Here is a 19,195-nt window from a genome sequence, read left to right as displayed (position 1 = left end):
GGTCCTGCGCTCCCGCTTCCCTTTGAGCCGCTGCCAAATCGCTTCTCTTCCTTCCCCGCTGTTTGGCAACCGCTAGGACTGTTTACAACTTGCCGAAGAAGGAGCCTTTGATTTGCGCACGCCCGGGACCGGCGGAGGCAGCTTCCCAACACCTTTGGGGTCACCTGGGGACGCGCTCGGGCACTGTCCCCCTCCCCACCCCCCTTGCGCCCCTGTCCGGTGGGAGCTGGCCCTCTCCTCGGGCTCCCTTGCAAGCGGCCGGCTCATTTGGAGCGGCCCCACCCCAGCCAGGCTGCCGAAGCGCTCACTAGAAATGTGGCACTTTAACTCTTTCGCCGGCGCCTGGAAATCAAAACGCTTCCTGTCGAGATCTGTAATTGAATCGGGGGAGGATCCCCAACTGTTTACCTAAATTACAGAGGCAGAATAAACAGCAAGCAAGGACGATTTAAAAAAAAGAATCTTAAGGAAATAATTATTGAGTAATAATCATTCAAAGTAGATTGGCTCCCCACCCTGGGACATGGGCAATACACACTCCACTAAACATTCCCTTTTTGCTGGACACGGTGTGTGACAGACTTCTCTATGTGATACACACCTCTGAAGATGCCAGCCACAGATGCAGGCGAAACCTTAGGAACAAGAACTACCAGATCACAGCCACACAGCCCGGAAAACCCACAACAACCAGTTGAATACGGCCCTGAAACCCTTCGACAATACAATCAAAGTAGACTTTTTCAGGGGAATTATGGAGACCCATTTTGAGTCCATTTTTCATGCCCGGTCTGAACTTACATTCAGTGATGAAGAGTGCCTCTGTGCTTGGCCAGAGTGTCTTTCCATCACTATGGAGTGCTCATACCCAGCCATGCTCTCGGCACATCTGGAATTAGGGCTTGCAATGTAGAGGATACGGCTTCCGGGCAGGCTTTCACCCTGGCACTTCTTTTTTGCTTTGTTTAGTGCTGTGAGATATTTCCTTACCTTTAAATATTTAGCCCTGACACTGTAGGACAGTGGTGGCGAACCTTTGGCACTCCAGATGTTATGGACTACAATTCCCATCAGGGAATTGATGGGAATTGTAGTCCATAACATTGATGGGAATTGTAGTCCATAACATCTGGAGTGCCAAAGGTTCACCACCAAGGCTGTAGGAGGTTTGTGCCAATTGCTTTGGCCCCACTTTGTAGCAGGAGTGAGTTTGGAAACTTGGAATGTTCTGGACCAGAGGTCTGCAACCTGCGGCTCTCCAGATGTTCACGGACTACAAATCCCATCAGCCCATTCCAGCAGGAGCTGATGGGACTTGTAGTCCGTGAACATCTGGAGAGCCGCAGGTTGCAGACCCCTGGACCTTGTGTGGAAAAACTGCAAGTTGTGTTAGGTGGGCAAAATGGAGGCCTACAGACAGTTCAGGAAATTGGCAGTGAGGCTGGATACATTTCTGTAGGGAAGACTTGGGTGAATAATTTCTGTATATTATGTTGTCGAAGGCTTTCATTGCCCAAACCAATGGGCTGTTGTGTGTTTTCCAAGCTGTGTGGCCATGGTCTGGTAGCTTTCGCTACTAATGTTTGGCCTGCATCTACGGCCAGCGTCTTCAGAGGCATGTCGTGGTAAGATGTGTTTCTGTTCAGGGCACAGTGTGGAGTTATCGGGTATTATCCACCTTGCAAGTGGGGGGGGGGAGTGAGGCACATCTGACAATTGCAAATGCAACTGTAAATAAACTCTCCAAAGTCACATGCAAATGCGCTTCATCTCCCCTCCCACTTGCGAGGTGGCTAAAACACCCCATCGCACAGTCACTCAACACTGCACCATGGAGAGATACACATCTTATTGTGTCATGCCTCTGAAGATGCCAGCCATCGATGCAAGAAAGGAGCAAGATCTACCAGACCACAGCCACACAGCCCGAAAAACCCACAACAATTAATTTCTCAACGAACGATTGTCTGGCACAACGATCTTTTCAGCATCTGGATATTTTGGGGGAGGAGCTTCTGATGTTTTGCCACCATGAACATCTGTCTGTCCTGACCAGCATTCTGAACCTGTTTGCAGAAATCCTAGAGTATGAAAGAGAGGGCAGCAAGTAAATTATACTGCGTTTTAACCCTTCTCCCATAGAGCAGACGCAACTCTGCTTTATGTCCCACCTACTTCACTGACAGTGATATCCAGGGTAGGCAGGGCCAGAGCTAGGGGGAACTGCACCTGGGACACGTGTGCACTCCGTGCCCCTGCCATGCTCTCGCTCACCTCCGCTCCAGAACGTCCTTGCCATGCCCCCGCACTGGTGCACGCCTGGTGCATTATCCCTCCCCTCCGCCCCCTTCGCTCTATGCCACTGAGGGTAGGGTCTGGGTTCACAAAGAAGAGCCCAAGCAGAGATCCATCTCCAGAGAGGCGTGGTTCTTTGGTGTCTTTTTAGTCTGACAGCGCGGCAGAATTAACTCAGGCAGCCAAGCATGGGCAGATGAGCACCAAGAGATGATGATGAGTTCATTGGAACAAACAACATCCTGGTAAAACTTCTTCAGATTTACCCTGTTTCCCCGAATATAAGACATCCCCAGAAAATAAGACATAGTAGAGGTTTTGCTGAAGTGCAAAATATAAGGCATCCCCCAAAAGTAAGACGTAGCAAAATTTTTGTTTGGAAGCATGCCCGACGAACAGAATACAGAAATATAAGACATCCCCTGAAAATAAGACATAGTGCATCTTTGGGAGCAAAAATTAATATAAGACACTGTCTTATATTCGGGGAAACACAGTATTTGCAAGGGTGCTAGGGATCTCAATCCAATTTGGGAAGCATGCCAGCTGACTGCAGCGGTCACTTGGGAAAGTAGACTTTGGTTGCTGGACTCCTCTGCAGATGAAGGCATAGCAGCTTCTCTCATCTGCAGGGTGTGCAGCTAACCACGTCTGGTGCACTTAAACAGTGCTGGCGCTGCATGTGACAGTCATCCAGTCTTATCCGGTTGACTTCCATGTGCAATCTAGATGAAACAGAAAGCATTGTAAACTACAGATAATGATGCCCTGGCCTGTCACCAGCAATAGAACTGGCCCTGTTCCAGGTTTTTGGGGACACCCAGGCAGAGCATTCCCATGGTACCACTCCTTTCCTGTGGCTGTCACCAGCCCTCTCATGCCCTCCTTCCCTCCAACCCATCTGCCTGCCTGTTTGTGTGCCCTTCCCTGATCTGCTCAGAAGCACTCGCATTGTCCATGTTCAGAGCTGCCTGCAGCCCTTTCCCCTCTGGCACTGGGCAATCTGAGCAGCAGGGGGCATGGGTGGTGGAGGACTGGCAAGCGAGTGGGCAGGGAATGCTGGCAGCCGTGGACCTTTCCTTAGTCCTCTTCAGCTGCCCCACTTCAGGGAATGCTCCCAGGGGTCTGCAACCTGTGGCTCTCCAGATGTTCATGGCCAATTGGCCATGCTGGCAGGGGCTGATGGAAATTGTAGTCCATGAACATCTGGAGAGCCACAGGTTGCAGACCCCTGGCTCATGCCATTCCTGCTCTGAAATGGCAGGAATTTGACAGAAATAGTGGTTGTGCGACGTTTCTGAAATATTTTTATTGTGCATGTCGCAACAGGGAGGCATGATTGGGCCGCAGGGATAACCCTGCACTGATCACATCCATGTTACATTACTGCAGTTATGTTGGGGCTGCTTTGGTAGACCTGTTCAGAAACCTCAGTTGATGTTGGGCACAGTGGGAAGGTGGCTTGCTGGAATTAGCTGTAGGTATACTGATCCTTGCCCATTTTTGAAACAAATTAACCACTGTCTTGTTTACTTCCTACCAGAATGCAAAACTCTGGCCATTCTCTGTAAACTCCTAAGCAGTCTGGGAGCAGGGTATTTAAAAGACTGCCTTTTCCTACACAAATGTGCCCATTAGTTAAGATCAGCTTCAGAGATTCTGGCCTTCTTTCAAGTGGGTGGGCACCAGAGAAAGGCCTTTTCGGTTTTGGCCCCTCATCTCAATTTTTATTCCTGTGGAGATTAATCTGGTGCTTCGCCCATTTTTTTATTTTCATGGTCTTGTTGACTTTGGAGGTTTTTCTGATTATGCTTTATTAGTCTATCCTGCTTCATTCTTGTTCATTTTGTTAGTTATATGTTTCATTTATGCCCAGTCCTTTTCTCCAGTGGAAACCTAGTACTTTGCATTGTTCTGTAATCCTTACAACAGCCCTGCAAAATAGGTTACCCTGAGCATGTATGCCTGTCCCAAGGTCACTTGGCAATCTGCTGTGGCAGAATGGGGACTTGAACCTCTGGCTCCTGGACTCTGGTCTGTCACCTTGATCCTTAGACAGATGATGCTTAGACAGGGAGCTAGCATGGTGTGGTAGGTGGACTGTAGTCTACAGAACCAGGTTAGATTTTCACTCCTCCACCTGAGCTGCAGACTCGTATCTGGTGAACTGGATTTGTTTCCTGGCTCCTATGCATGAAGCTTGCTGAGCGATGTTAGGGAAGTCACAGTTCTTCAGAACTTTCTCCGCCCCACCTACCTAACAAGGTGTCTGTTGTGGGAAGAGGAAGGGAAAGGAGTTTGTAAACCCATGTGAGTGAGTCTACTTGCAGGAGAGAGAGGCAGGATATAAATCCAAACCCTGCCCCTCCTACTAGTACTACCACTATTAGTACTAATGCTATTGGTTTTGATTGCTGTTTTGTTTTCAATGGCCTGGTGATTGTTTTAATAGTTATAAACAACTTGAATGAATGAATGAATGAATGAATGAATGAATGAATGAATGAATGAATGAATGATTCTGAGAGATAAGGTATGCTGAGAGAGAAAGACAACAATGGGCCCAAGGCCTCTCAATGAACTTTGATGTTGAGTTTTCATCTTGTGGCATTCAAACTAGCGAACTGGAGCTTCATCTTGTGGAAAGGCAACAGAGGTACACCCAACATAACTGATTTGATCGTATGTACATAAGCCTACCTACTATTGAATTAAAGCAGTGATTGGGCTAGTAGTGTACATCTGTGATGTTAACCATTACTAAGAAAGCACAGGCGAGAATTTAAATATTTCATTGTTTATGCATATATTTATCACTGTCCAAGCTCAGAAGTTGCTATTTGGTACAGAATGTAGTGTCTTGGGAGTCTCAAATGTAATTGAAACACACACACACACACACACACAAAAACCAACCTTGCATTCCATTTTGAGTGTGCACATTGAATGATTTTGTATAGCACATCCTCCTGTAGATGTGTGGCACATGTGAATGTTCTAAATAAAAGCTCTACCTATGTGCGAGCATGCTGTTTGCCCAATGCGATGTCCATGCAAGATGTGAAAGAACGGTCTGCGTGCCTTGGAGTCACTTAATGTATGCTTGTCTCCCTGTTGTGCGCAGTGTGGACGCGCGTTAGCAACTGTTAGTAGGCAAACAGTAGATAGGGGAACATGTGTAGGTTAGTGTGGAGTGTGTGTGTGTGTGCGGTATGTGTGTATTTCCATGTGCAGGCCATGGTCTCTGCTGGCAGGAATGTCGTTACTGAGGCAAATGGCTTATATAGCATCCCAGCTGCAAAGATTTTATTTACGGCTGGTTATAAATGACTTGTTTGAAGCTCCGGCAAGGCAAGGGGCAGGAATTTCCTCAATCTCAGCAATTTAGCCCTTTAAAGCCCTCCAACTACTCTAGTTCCTTGGGTTTGGGTTGATCAATGTTGGAGGAAGGGAAGCAATAGAGACTTGGGGTTGGCAAGTATAGACGGACCACGGGAGTTGCTTGGTGGAGCTTGCGTGGCAGTACAAAAGGAAGGGGGGGGGACACTTTTCCCAGCTGGGGGTTTGAAGTGCTTCCGCTTTTGCTGATGACATTTTTAAGAAGCTGCTGAGGATTTTGCATTTTAATTTTGCTTGCTTCCTTGTTGGCTGCCAGGGGAGGTATTGCAAGAGATGTATTAACAGATAAGAAGGCAGAATCGCTCAGAGCAACACAAGGGCCGGCAAATTTGGCGTGCTGTTTCGGAGCCGGTTTGTGCAGAGGTCCCTGCTTTGGCGGGGACCCACGCTTATTTTGGCTAGGGTAGGAGGAACAAGGATTTTGCCTACACCCAGCAAAAGCGACTCTTAAGAACTGCATCCATCCAGGCAATCCATTGAAGGGTGTGTGTATGGGTTTGTACGAAAGCCCATTCCGCCCCCCCCCCCAAAATCCCACCCAGCACGTTTGCAAGAAAGAAAGCATGGGCCAGTGCCCAGCGGGAGGCCAGATTTGGATTGGGGGTGGTGGTGGTGGTTAGTTTCTTCTAACCGATGTGGCCGCTTAAATCTTGCTCTTCCCCAGAGCCCCTCTTTATTACGTTGCTGGCTTTAAGGAGGCAGCTCCAGCCTTTTCTTTTTCATCTTTGTCCATGCGCGTAACCAACGGAATAGCTTTCATTTTTATTTTATGTTTCATTTGTAGCCTGCGCTGTTCCTGTAATGGTGGGGTCTGCTGTAATCGAAATTCATAACAACCTATTACTTGATAATCTAAAACACATGATTTAAAAAAAAAACACCATGAGATTTAAAGGTACAATTAAAATTCCAGAGCCTTAAAAGCTTAACTCTGGCCACCGTAAGCCAATCCTGGCCCAGAAGAACTTTCCTAGTTCCTTTAAAAAAAAATATTGAAGCTTGTAATGGTATTTGGAACAACTAGGTCCTGATGGAAAAGTTGCTTGGTTTTTTACACAGAATATTGGAACTTTTGAGGGATCAAGACAAAATCAAGGATTTGGGATTTCAGTGTCTTCTAACATCTGTAGAGCTGGCCCCAGGGCTATTTGTATTCTTAACTACATTGGGCCTTCCCGTCCTTCCTTCTGAAAAATGCAACATCAACATGTAAAAGAAAACCAAATGTTTGATATTTACTTCATTTATATCACACTTTTCTCCCCAGGGGTGAGTCGAAACTGCTTACATTAGGGGTGGCCAACCTATGGTGCTCCAGATGTTCATGGGCTACAATTCTCATCAGCCCCTGCCAGCATGGCCAGCAGGGGCTGATGGGAATTGTAGTCCATGAATATCTGGAGCACCATAGGTTTGGCCAGCCCCTGGCTCACATCATTTTCTCCTCCATTTTCTCCTCACAAAAACCACGGGAGGTGGGCCATCCTGATCCTGTGTGACTGGCCCAAGGTGTTCTAGCCAGTTTCCATTGCAGAGATGTTTTTGAACCTGGATCTCCTAGATCCTAGTCCAACACTCTAACCACTATATGCCAATGGTATAGTTCCCAATAGTTCAGTCATAATCTAAGGCAAAGCTTTTCATAAAAGACTGAGGGCTTCTTCTGCCTTGAGAAGTGTAGGATCAAAGATCTGCCTGCTTCCTAGGATCAAGATTGTCAGATTTTATGTCTCCAACACACATCACCCTTTGAGTATCTCTTAGTACCTGTGGACATCAGCTGTTTGTATACACACAGGGAGACAAAGGGGTCCTTCTGTCCCCTCTTTTTTCTTGCATGGTGGCTCCAGCCAGTTATTTGGGTGTGTACAGAAGCTATTTAGAGAGGATTAAGTTAGAGTTAAAATGCAGTGCTCTCCAGGAAATGACAGGCCTGATAACAGCTTGGCTTGAAGAGAGCTTTGAAGGAACCTGATGTTTCATTTGCCAGCGGTTTCTGATGGTTAGATAAACAGGACCTCTTTTGCTCCCCCCCCCACCCCCCGCCAGCTGGGGTTGATGGCACGGAGGCAAGCATTTGATTGACAAGAGTCCTGGATGAAGTATCCTGGAAAGAACCGGATGAGCCGTGGTGAATTTCTAGGATGATCTGATATGGCTTGAGGTGGGAAGGACAGAATCAAAATCAGGAGGAGCTGACTGTGTGATGGGGCAAACCACAGGGCGGAGAGGTGAGCTGCAGATTGGAACGACTGATTCCCTCTTCTTCTGCAAGAACTGAAGAAAGATTCAGTGTCATGGATCCTGGAAGGTGACAGGCAGTTGCTGGGGAGGGTGATGGTGGTCTGCACTCCTCCCAGATCAGTCATTTTATTGGCTCGGATTGCGGAGAGAGATGTGTGTTCCTCCCTTCATTGTTGGTGCTGAAGCAATTTTCTGTGTTTTTTTTAAGCGCTGCCCTTTTTGCATTTCTCTCATATATTTCTTATATGGTCTCTGCCTTCCTTCCTTCCTTCCTTCCTTCCTTCCTTCCTTCCTTCCTTCCTTCCTTCCTTCCTTCCTTCCTTCCTTCCTTCCTTCCTTCCTTCCTTCCTTCCTTCCTTCCTTCCTTCCTTCCTTCCTTCCTTCCTTCCTTCCTTCCTTCCTTCCTTCCTTCCTTCCTTCTTTTCTTTCTTTTCTTTTCTTTCTTTCTTTCCAACTTGAGCTGGAGCAGCGGTAGATCATTCTCAGTCTTACGAGTGCAACTTGCACTTCATTATTCAGAAATCTCAAACACGAATTTGTGGCCCTATGTGGTAGTGTTGTGTGTTTTGGGGGGGGGGGGGCGTTAGTGAAGCTGAAGGACAAAATTGGGAGGTAGTTAAAGTTGTGAAGGCAGAAAATGTGCCAGAAATGCCAACACGTATAACTGTTGTCTCTGTGCAATCTTGGATGCTAGCCAGCCCAGATGAGATTTGATTAATGATTAGGTGTGATCACATCTGGAGGATTCCACGTAGAAGCTCAGGATTATTATTTGCTCATGATTTCCAGCAACAAACAACCATCTGTAGAGCATCTCTTTTGGGCTTCTTTAATGCAACGGTACCCTCTAAAGGACCATCAGATTTGAGCAACGCATAGGATGCCTACATCTAGAACAGGGGTCTGCAACCTGCGGCTCTCCAGATGTTCACGGACTACAAATCCCATCAGCCCCAATTGGCCATGCTGGCATGGGCTGATGGGATTTGTAGTCCATGAACATCTGGAGAGCCGCAGGTTGCAGACCCCTGAACTAGAAGAAGGTACACCAACACTATTTCTGGTGTAGTTCAGATCTTCCATTTCAGGCTTGGGTAGGGTAGGCTGACAGTGTAATTGCTCCCACCTGGTGAGTTTCTGTGAAAGAGATGGGTTTTGAGCTTGGGTCTTTCAGATCTTAGTCCAACACTCTATCCATGACGCCACACTGGCTCTCTTTGTTTAAAGTTTGGTATCCCACCTGTGAGGCCTAGAAGTTTACTCTGTTTTAAATGGTATCTTATCATCATTTGTGGTGCATGACTGGCACCAGGCAGTAAGCCTCTGTTTCCTGCCTACGGTGTCTTCACATCACTGTGATTTTAGTTTCATCCGTCCTGAAAGAGTGCCTTGCAGATGACCCAGATTCAGCTCTCTGATAGCAGGAGAGGCATTTTTCAGAGCAAGACCTGCCTGGTGACATTCCCAACCTCTGACTCCCTGCTTCAATGCTTGGTGCACTATTAGTGCTGTATTTTTCACAGGCAGGTTTTCAACATTAGACACATAAAACACCTTGTGGAAAGTACATGTGCACATGAGTCCAGGTAGGGTAGTGATTAGAACGCTGGACCAGTATCTGGGGGACCTAGGTTCGAACCCCGTGTATGTCATGGGAGCTTGCTGGGTGACCTTGGGCCAGTCAGATATTCTTCTGGGCCAGTCAGATATATACTTCTTAGGGTTGTTATGAGGATCAAATGAGGAGAAGAGAACTGTGTGAGCTGTGTTGAGTCCCCATTGGGGAGGGAGGCAGGCAGGCAGGGGTTAAATTAAAGAAATGAGTAATAATAATAAGAAACATGGATTGAGCTGCCCTAGTGGATAAACTGATATCAGAATTAAAAAGAATAGGAATGCAGAAATAACATGGAATGGCCGGACAGCCAAGAAATCCTGATTGCTAGAATGCCATCCATGAATGATTCTCGACAGAAATGTTAGCTGTAGCATCAGGCACAATACTAAATGACTGCTGGCTTCTTTGTGTGGTTATATTTCCTCTGCATGCTTCTGCCTGGTTAAACCACTTGAGACCAATTTGGTCTTTGTGGTTGCAGCTCCCTCCATGGTGAGCTATCCCGAGTCACATTGGTAAAGTGTGAGTAGCCTGGCTTATGTGTAGCCAGCGTGGTGTAGTGGTCAAGAGCAGGTGGATTCTAATCTGGAGAACCGGGTTCGATTCCCCATCCTCCACCTGAGTGGCAGAGACTTCTCTGGTGAACCAGATGTGTTTCCGCACTTCTACATTCCTGCTGGGTGACCTTGGGCTAGTCACAGTTCTTTGGAACTCTCTCAGCCCCACCTACCTCAAAAGGTGTCTGTTGTGGGGAGAGGAAGGGAGAGGAGCTTGTAAGCCTCCTTGAGTCTCCTTACAGGAGAGAAAGGTGGGGTATAAATCCAAAATCATCATCATCATCTTCTCCTTATTCTTCTTCTGCATGCCCAGCTGTGATTCCATTGTATGCTACATGTGAGCTGTTGGCATGCTTCACGATGCAGATCTTTTTCCACTAGTGCAGTTGGGAGCTGGCCAACGGAACCAAGTAGTCTGTAAAGCGCAGCCTTAGTTTCTGAGGTGTCCCAATCTTGTTTTGTGTTCCTGTTGCTGCAGAGCAGCCGGGCTTTGACCGGGATGGTCCAGGCAAGCCAGATTTTGCCAGATCTCAGAAGCTAAGCAGGGTCGATCCTGGCTAGCACTTGGATGGAGACCACTGAGGAATACCCAGGTCACCATGCAGAGAACGGAGTGGCGATCCACCACTGTTAGTGGCGATCCACCACTGTTAGTCTCTTGCCTTGAAAACCCTACAAGGATGCCATAAATTGGCTGCAACTTGACAGCACTTTACACACATACAGAGCAGCCTGCAGTTCTGGATTTTTATTCCGATGGGTCTTGCCAAATTGGGGTCTAGACCCCAGATTCGTCTGGAGAAAACTGACTTTCTTTATAACCCACAGAACCTCTTACCCTGCCTACAGTGGCCAGCAACAAGAGGAAATAAGCATCACCCCCTCCCCCCAACACACACACGCGCGCACACACACACACAGAGAGAGAGAGAGAGAGAGGCACAAAAATGCAAAGTTAGACCACGCCACATTGGCTGGAGTAGGGCAAAGGGGACACGAAAAGGAATAGCGTTATGCCAAGAAACCCATCAGAACTGACTCAGTCGCAGCCTGCCCAACCAGTGCTGTTTTGGGTGAAAGCTTTTGGTTTCTGTCTGGGAATGAATGAAAATGTTGTATTTAAAAAGCAGCTGTGGTGTCTGTCTGTCTGTCTGTCTGTCTGTCTGTCTGTCCAAAACTGTCCAAAACTGTCCAAAACCTCAGTGCAGGTAATGTATTTTGATCAGAGACATGCTGGTTTTAAAAGCATCTGAAGTTCTCCCAGGAGAGAATTAGGAGGATTAGAATCTCCCTCGAGACAGCCAAAAGCAGCCTCCATATTCAGGGACAGTATACCTCTGATTTCCAGAGGCAAACGGACAACAGGAGTTGGCTGCTGCCACCATGCCCTACCAGCATTAAAGTGGACCAGATGATCTAATCTACCAGGGCTCTTCTTGTGCCCTACCAGCATTAAAGTGGACCAGATGATCTAATCTACCACACAAAGCCCTCAGTTGACTCAAAACAGATTGAATTCATTATAAACCATCAGCCAATTGTATGTCATGATGATTAACCTCTTGTGCCTGCTGCTCCGAATTTCAGTGCTGAATCCTGCCTGTGGCGTATCCACGGTGGTGACATGTTGGATTTTCTGGTGGTTTCCAAGCTGCTGCCATATCCCTGAAGGTCTGTAGGCCAGCCCCAAGTTGTTTCATTGCTGCAGAAAATGTGGATGCTGGCCTTCCTGGGTTATAAAACTTGCTCAGAGTTCTTGGGCCTGTAGCTATTCACAGGGGCACATTAAAGGGCTGGGGACAGAGGCGGCTGGACTGAATTGCCTTTTAATGAAGCAGCTGTTAAGCAACCCCCACTTTCCTCTTGCTTGATTGCTTGTAGTTGGCCAGTGATGACCAGCTGAGTTTCCTCCACGGACATTAATGGCCACTGAGGGACGTTTTCTTCAGTAGCCCGTGACTGTAGGTGGCTACTTCTAGCAGAACACGTTAGCTAAATCAGAGACCAGAGTTCTGCGGAGGAAGGGGGTGGGGGGGTGTAGCAGAGAGGCAGCAAAGCTCCTTAATGCATAAAACCAAATAATCCCCTCTGCCAGCATTCACACACAGCTGGATTATCCCCATTGATGGGGCAGTGAGCAGCCACCATGTTTTGGAATGTCAAAGTTCAAAGCAAGGAACAAGATGGCCTCAGTTTTTTCGCGCTGGGCTGTGAGTGAACTGTGGCGTTTACATTACAGAGTACTCAGCATAACAGTTAATCCGGCCTAGACTATACCTCTGATTCAAGGCAGATGTTCCATGTTTCATGTCCATATTCTAGTATAAGAACATATGCTCGTCGCATGACCAAATGTTATAACCCTGTTCGACAGTGGAATGCACTACCTCGGAGTGTGGTGGGGTCTCCTCCTTTGGAGGTTTTTAAACAGAGGCTGGATGGCCATCTGTCAGGAGTGCTTTGATTGTGTGTTCCTGCTTTGCAGGGGGTTGGACTTGATGGGCCTTGGGGCCTCTTCCAACTCAATAATTCTATTATTCTAACAGACGCATTTTTCGTTTTCCAGTCCCAAGTAAAGCATACTTAGTAACACATCCACTTTCCAATGTGAGTAACAGAACAAACAAAAAAAAAGAAAACATGGGCACAATATGGTGTGGTACAGGGAACTTTGACTTGTATGCTTGAAAACGTAATCTGGGGACCTACCTGACGTTTCTCATTTGTGAAATGGACATTTTACTGTGTAATCCCTTGCAGAATAACTATTCTAAACTGGTTTATTTCAACTGGCCGCAGTAACTTTACATGCAGTTACACTTCAGAGGGGTTACAAAGATGAATGGAATTTTAAGAGCCAGTCTAGGATTTTGGATTGTACCACCGCAGGCATACGCGAGCTCATATTTTTGAATTACTGCACGCTTATTAAAACAACAACAACAACTCTATTTGTAGCCGGTCAGAGCATTGCATAAAAGACTACACTAATTTTTCTCTTATATTTAGGGTACACAGAATGGTTTGTTGCTTCTTGTTTCACATTGAGAAGCTTGGTGGGGAAACGACACCCCCCCCCCCCCCCAGTGTGAAGTAGTACAGAAAGGGAACATCTCGTGCTTCTCTAAGTGGCAGGGTGTTTCATGTGTTCAGCCGGCTGTAGCAATATTTGAAATGGTAAATTACTTCACTGTTCTCCTTAGGGATTTCCTGCCTTTGTGCACTCCCCAGAGAACCAGGGCTGGACGCATCAATCCATCCCCAGGGGCTGACAGCCGTATTTTATGCGCTCATCCCCTGCCTTGGCGAAGGTGCAGTGGCCCCCTGCCCTCCGGGAATGTGTTTGGGTTTGTTCCCTCCGTCACAGCGTCAGATTGCCGTCAGCGCAGGGGAATTTATGGCCAGCCCATCGCTTCCCCTCTGTACACAGCAGAGGCAGAGCCCTGTCCTGCCGCGGAATTTATTTCCTGGCCTCTGCTCTCACCTGTTGCAGAACACCCTCTTTATCTCTGTTAACGATGCCTCGAAAGCCCGGCCGCTTGGCTTCCGGCGACCATTCAAGGAACCTTGGGTGGCCCTGGCATTGAGAGTTGCATCCCCCCACCCCCCATCTGCAGACCCTGGCTTTGACTTCACACTGTGTGGCTGTAGGCAGGCAAGCTGGGAGCTGTCAAATGCAATCAGGTTGTCGGGAAAACAAGTCTGTTCTATCGCTCAGAAAGATCAGCGATCAGCATCGGGCTGAGTGGAAAGGGCTTTGCTCATTCCCAGTAGGGACAGCACGTTGCAAGCAAAGATAGGCCTCCATCTCTCAAAAATTTTGTAGCAGTAGTAAGTTTCTTGTCTTGGCCATAGGCCTTCGTGATCTCCTCATACACAAACACAGTCATATTTTGCAAATTGCAAATTTTAAATTGTTTAAATTCTATGAATTTAATATTGTTATAGATTGTTTTTATATTTGTATTTATGTGATGTTGATGTATACCGCCCTGAGCCCTCTGGGGGAGGGCAGTTTAAAAATGGAAATAAATAAATAAATAAATAAATAAATAAATATTAAAACCAACACAAAAACACCCTGTATATACTAATATAGCTAAAAAGAACTTAATTAGCACTGATACAAATATCCCTGTCAAATAATAAAACATTTCATCATTATACCGTAAGTAGCCTAAGTCTTCTTGTGGCATGAGCTAAAAGGGCGACTTGGTTGGAAATGTATGGGTCTGCATCAGACAATAGACAAATCAATTTCCCAGTGTTGTCAATATCCCCTACAATTGCGAGAAGTCCTTTAATATATGTGGTCCTTATGTCATCATAAAGTTTTGTTTCCCCATCAAAAAGTTCCGTAGGGAAGTGATCGTGGTCCTTGCCTTTCTAATGCATCCCTGGTTAAATGCTAGAGTGAGACCCGTGTTGCTGATCTGTTCATTGAGACCCGTGCTGCTTATCTGTTCATCTGTGTGTTTATTTTCTTCATTTCCCCCCCACTTTCTCCCGATTTTAACCCCACCTTTCGCCACACTTTGATGTAAGGCCTAAGCGGCTTGTATCATTCTCTTCTCCTCTGTTTTCTCCTCACAACAAACTGGTACGGTCGGGTAGGCTGAGAGTGGGTGACTTGTCCGAGGTCACCCAGTGAGTATTTGCAGAGGGATCTGATCCTGGGTTTGCCCCATCCTAGTCCAACTCTTTGTCACTGACTCTGCACTGCATGATACAGTTTGGCAGACAACAGGCTGTACCATACACAGAGATCTGGGTACTCCTGGGAGTGGATTCTTGATGGGTTTTATGTACTATATTATGCTTTTTCCCCCCACAACAGAGATGAATGCCTGTGTGGCAAATGGGAATGTTATAAAACCCTCAGACTGGTCCTGTGCACATCCCAAAGGATGGCATTTCCCTGTTACACTTCTTGAGAAAACTAAATGCATCCAACAGGACCTTCCAGTGGGGTGCCAGCCAGGCAGTATTCAGAGCCAAATTTGCGTTGGTTTATCATACCTGTAGGATTAGATGCGCCCTGACTGGTTGGTGGGCCGATTTTCCGACTACTGTCATATCCATGATTTCAGAAAGCAACTAGGGAATCATAATGTCAGCAGCAGTGCTATAGCTTTGGACTTGGGAACTGATGGTTTCTGGGATTACTTACATTTGAGACAAAGGGCTCAGCAGTATATTGTGTGGCTGATTGTCTGTGTGAGTGCATCAAGAGATCCAGGTGTGTCTACACCCAGCTGTTTTTCTCGGGGACAACTAGTGCATTGTGTATTTAATCCTGGGCGGCGCCCTGTATTAGGACTCTATTTAAGGGCTTTGTAATTGGCAAATTAGTAATTAAGAGATACTAATTTTCCCACAATGTTCCTGGGATGCCTGGAATGAACACCTGAAGGGCTGCTGCTCTTTACACGGTTGGTTACAGGTTGTAATGGGAGATGGGCCTGCCTAGGAGCAGGTTTACTCGCAGGTAAGCAGCAGTCTGCTTTTCAAGCAGCAGCTGAGGATCCTTCACCTGTGAGCATTTCATGAGCTGCCTCTTTGCATGTTTGGGGCTTGTGAATCCAAAGGGTGCCATGAGGAATGCTTTGGAGCAAAGAAAGTAGAGTTGTTTATCTATTCTCCCAGAGGCTGTGCAAGGGATGCCTTGCTGTTCATCATTTGCAGGACGACATTTGCTTTTAACACCCTGCCTTTGCCCTGTTACACTGGCAGCAATTAAGAGGAGCAAGCCTCTTGGTCCCATTTCTAAGGTTGCCAACGGCCTGGAGAAAAAGTGTTTCTGCCCCATTTAGCAGAGGCTTAATAGGATACTGTTTAGGAAGTGATGTGATTGACCTCCATGCCATGAAATGCTTTGGCTGCTCATTTCTACACACTCAGACTCTGTTAAAGGGGCAGGCCATTTTTCTGCAGTCCTGTTCGTAATCTTCTCCCCCACCCCTTTCCATTCCAGGCTAAGAACTTATCTGCCTTAAGAAGCGGATTTGAACTGTTCCCACTCCCCTAATTATGTGTTTCCCTCTCCCTTTCTCCATACACACAAATTTCTTTTACCAGTTGAAGAAAAAGGATACCATGTAGGATGTACAAGTGTAATGTTCTAGTTTGAAAACAGAAAGAGCGGGAGAAGGGGGCAGAAAAGGATCCAAGGACTTGACTTGGAGTAACTTGGTTACTGCAAAACCTGCGAATATTGGCGTTCTTCTTCTTGATCTGAACAACCATGTGTCAGAGGGAGGGAAATTTAATTTTCATTGGACCATAGAGTATGCAAGCCAAACATGCCAATGTGAAAAACGATCTGTCCTCAGGTGTCGTAATATAGCTTTCATCTGTTAAACACATTTTCTCTCTTCGCCTTTTCCAGCACAATTTTACATGTACCCCCATGTTAATATTTTACTTGGATATTTTACCCTGCTTTCCTTCCCACAGGGGACCTAAAATAGAAGACGCCCTCCCCTCTTCCATTTTATCCATTAGGACTTTTAGCACCCTGATTACCTTTTGTGCGTAGGGCTATCTTAATAGCATTATAGGGCCTCGGGCAAAGCAAATGCACTGGAGCTCCTATCTATCATTGCTATTAACTGTCAAGTGAGTTGAAGTGACATTAACATATATGCTTTGACGTTATCTAGTGTGAGATACGTACACATACGTGCACGTTTTGTTGCAGAGGTGACTGTGATACTAGCTCTGGCCCCTTCCGCACATGCAGAATAATGCACTTTCAATCCACTTTCAATGCACTTTGCAGCTGGATTTTACTGTGCAGAATAGCAAAATCCACTTGCAAACAGTTGTGAAAGAAGATTGAAAGTGCATTACTCTGCATGTGTGGAAGGGGCTCAGAGGCGAATGCCAGTGTCCACTTGTTATAATAAAAATTAACCACCATGGTCAGGAAATTGGAGGGGGATGAATATTCAAATCCCCACTTGGTCATGGAGCTCCCCAGTTATCCGTGGAGCGGTTGCAGCATCTTAGCCTTGCCTACCTCAAGGGGTTCTTGTCAGATAAAATATGGGAAAGGAAATCATTGCTTGCCTTCCTGAGCTCTGTGAAGGAAAGGTGGGGTTCAAATGAGAAGAGGTGGTGGGAAACCTGAGAAGAGACAGTGGCAAACAAATTGCCCTTATCTATGAGCAGGGGCGGAGTGAGGGGGAACTCCACTCGGGGCGCGCGTGCGCACCCTGTGCCCCTGCCGCAGCACCGTCTGCCCCGCCTCACCCCGGAATGGCCAACCCCACCACCCCCCTGGAACACCCCGGCCACACTCCCGCCACGCTGCGCGCCCGGGGCGTTGCACCCCACTTGGCCCCGTTGGCGCTACGCCTCTGTCTATGAGGTGCCATAGCCCAGTCTGCTCCCCGTACATGAACTGACTGTGCCTCCTCCGGTATGGTCCAAAATCTTACTGAAATCAGCAGTCTTCTTGGGAGATGGTCAGAGGGTCCTTCAACAGGGAAAAGTGTAACCTCCCCCCTCCAAAAAAAATTGGGATGAGTTATTTGAAGGTAGGACCCACCAAACTAAAATCCTTTAAAGCTTGATTTAATTTGTGGCCAGAAACACTGAATTGCTTTGTCTCTGCCCCGCCCCGCCCCGCCCCATCCCATCCCTCAGGAGGTAGCATCGAAAGAGGCAAAATAAAAGGACCTGTCTTATTTGCCGTGAGATGTCAGGTGACCTGCTGGCCTCAAACAATACCCATTAAAACTGTATCTGTTGCCTTTTTAACATTTATAATCCAGATATTTTTAATTGCCAGGTTGAGCTGAAAATAATTCTGCTTTTAAAAAAAACTTATTAGATGCTTTAACAAGTTCACATAGTTTAAGGCTGCTTCCATGCAGCATTTTTTTTTCCTGATGCCAGCTCATCACCACTGCAAGTGCTGGGGCATGGCTGAGCCTAGAGGACGGGGGAAATCCACCCATGTGCCAAGAAATGTAATACCTAGGCTGTAATCCTATGGACATGTCTCTAGGTGTAAGCTCCATTGACTAACAAGGGGGTTATTTCTGAGTACACCTGCTTAGAATGGCTTCTTTGAAAATTTTATTCTGCCCTGCATCAGGTTGGCACCTTAAAAATGATGCTTGCTCCTAAACAAAATCAAACCCATACTGATAACTGTATCACCAGCATGGTGTAGTGGTTAAGAGCAGGTGGATTCTGATTTGGACAACCGGGTTTGATTCCCCACTCCTCCACCTGAGTAGCAGAGGCTTATCTGGTGAACCAGATGTGTTTCCGCACTCCTACATTCCTGCTGGGTGACCTTGGGCTAGTCACAGCTCATTCAGAACTCTCTCAGCCCCACCTACCTCACAAAGTGTCTGTTGTGGGGAGAGGAAGGGAAAGGAGCTTGTGGGCCACCTTGAGTCTCACAGGAGAGAAAGGTGGGATATAAATCCAAACTCTTCTTCTTCAGGGGATTTGAAATATGTTTCCGAAGCATTTCATTGCCGTGTCATATCCTAGATCAATTCGTTAATCAATAATTCTTTAACAAAAGAGGTAAACATAAATAAAAATATAAAGTATATACAAAAATGAATTTCATGCAACATTTTGCAACTAGCACAAAAACCATAACACATTAAAACAGCAAAACTTTCTGAAGTTGAGCTATGATGTCCAAAACTTCAAGAGCGGAATCCTTGGCCGTTCGTAGGATTTGTTTTGTAAATTTTGTTCTGTTCTGCACTGCTGCTACAAATTTAGCTGAAAGATAACATGTTTGTCTGAATCGTATCAAGAGGATTTCAACTTAAATGGATCACCTTTATTTTTAAGTACCACTCCATGATCTAAATTATTATTTCGTTCTTATATCATTATATGTTGCACCTCTACTATCTTTTATTTTGGAGTTTTGCTTTAAAGAACAAAACAGGAGCAAACCGCCTGGCCTGAATTTTATTGCACGTGATGCAGGGCCAAAGCAAGGGGGAACTGCATCCGGGACACGCGTGCGCCCTGCGCCCCTGCCACGCCCCCGCCCATCCCTGCCATGCCCCCACACCGGCATCACACCCTTGGCACTATGCCA

At 46.6% G+C, this 19,195-nt stretch overlaps 1 protein-coding gene across 2 annotated transcripts in view; it reads left to right on the top strand.

The window, feature by feature from the left end:
• Positions 1-19,195, top strand: part of RARG (retinoic acid receptor gamma) — a 206,913-nt gene that overhangs the window by 144,142 nt on the left and 43,576 nt on the right. The window lies entirely within an intron of this gene.

Source organism: Sphaerodactylus townsendi, linkage group LG03 (assembly GCF_021028975.2).
Source record: "Sphaerodactylus townsendi isolate TG3544 linkage group LG03, MPM_Stown_v2.3, whole genome shotgun sequence".
Classification (NCBI taxonomy): domain Eukaryota; kingdom Metazoa; phylum Chordata; class Lepidosauria; order Squamata; family Sphaerodactylidae; genus Sphaerodactylus; species Sphaerodactylus townsendi.
The sequence above is the reverse complement of the archived record's forward strand: the minus strand, read 5'-3'. Positions and strand labels throughout refer to the sequence as shown.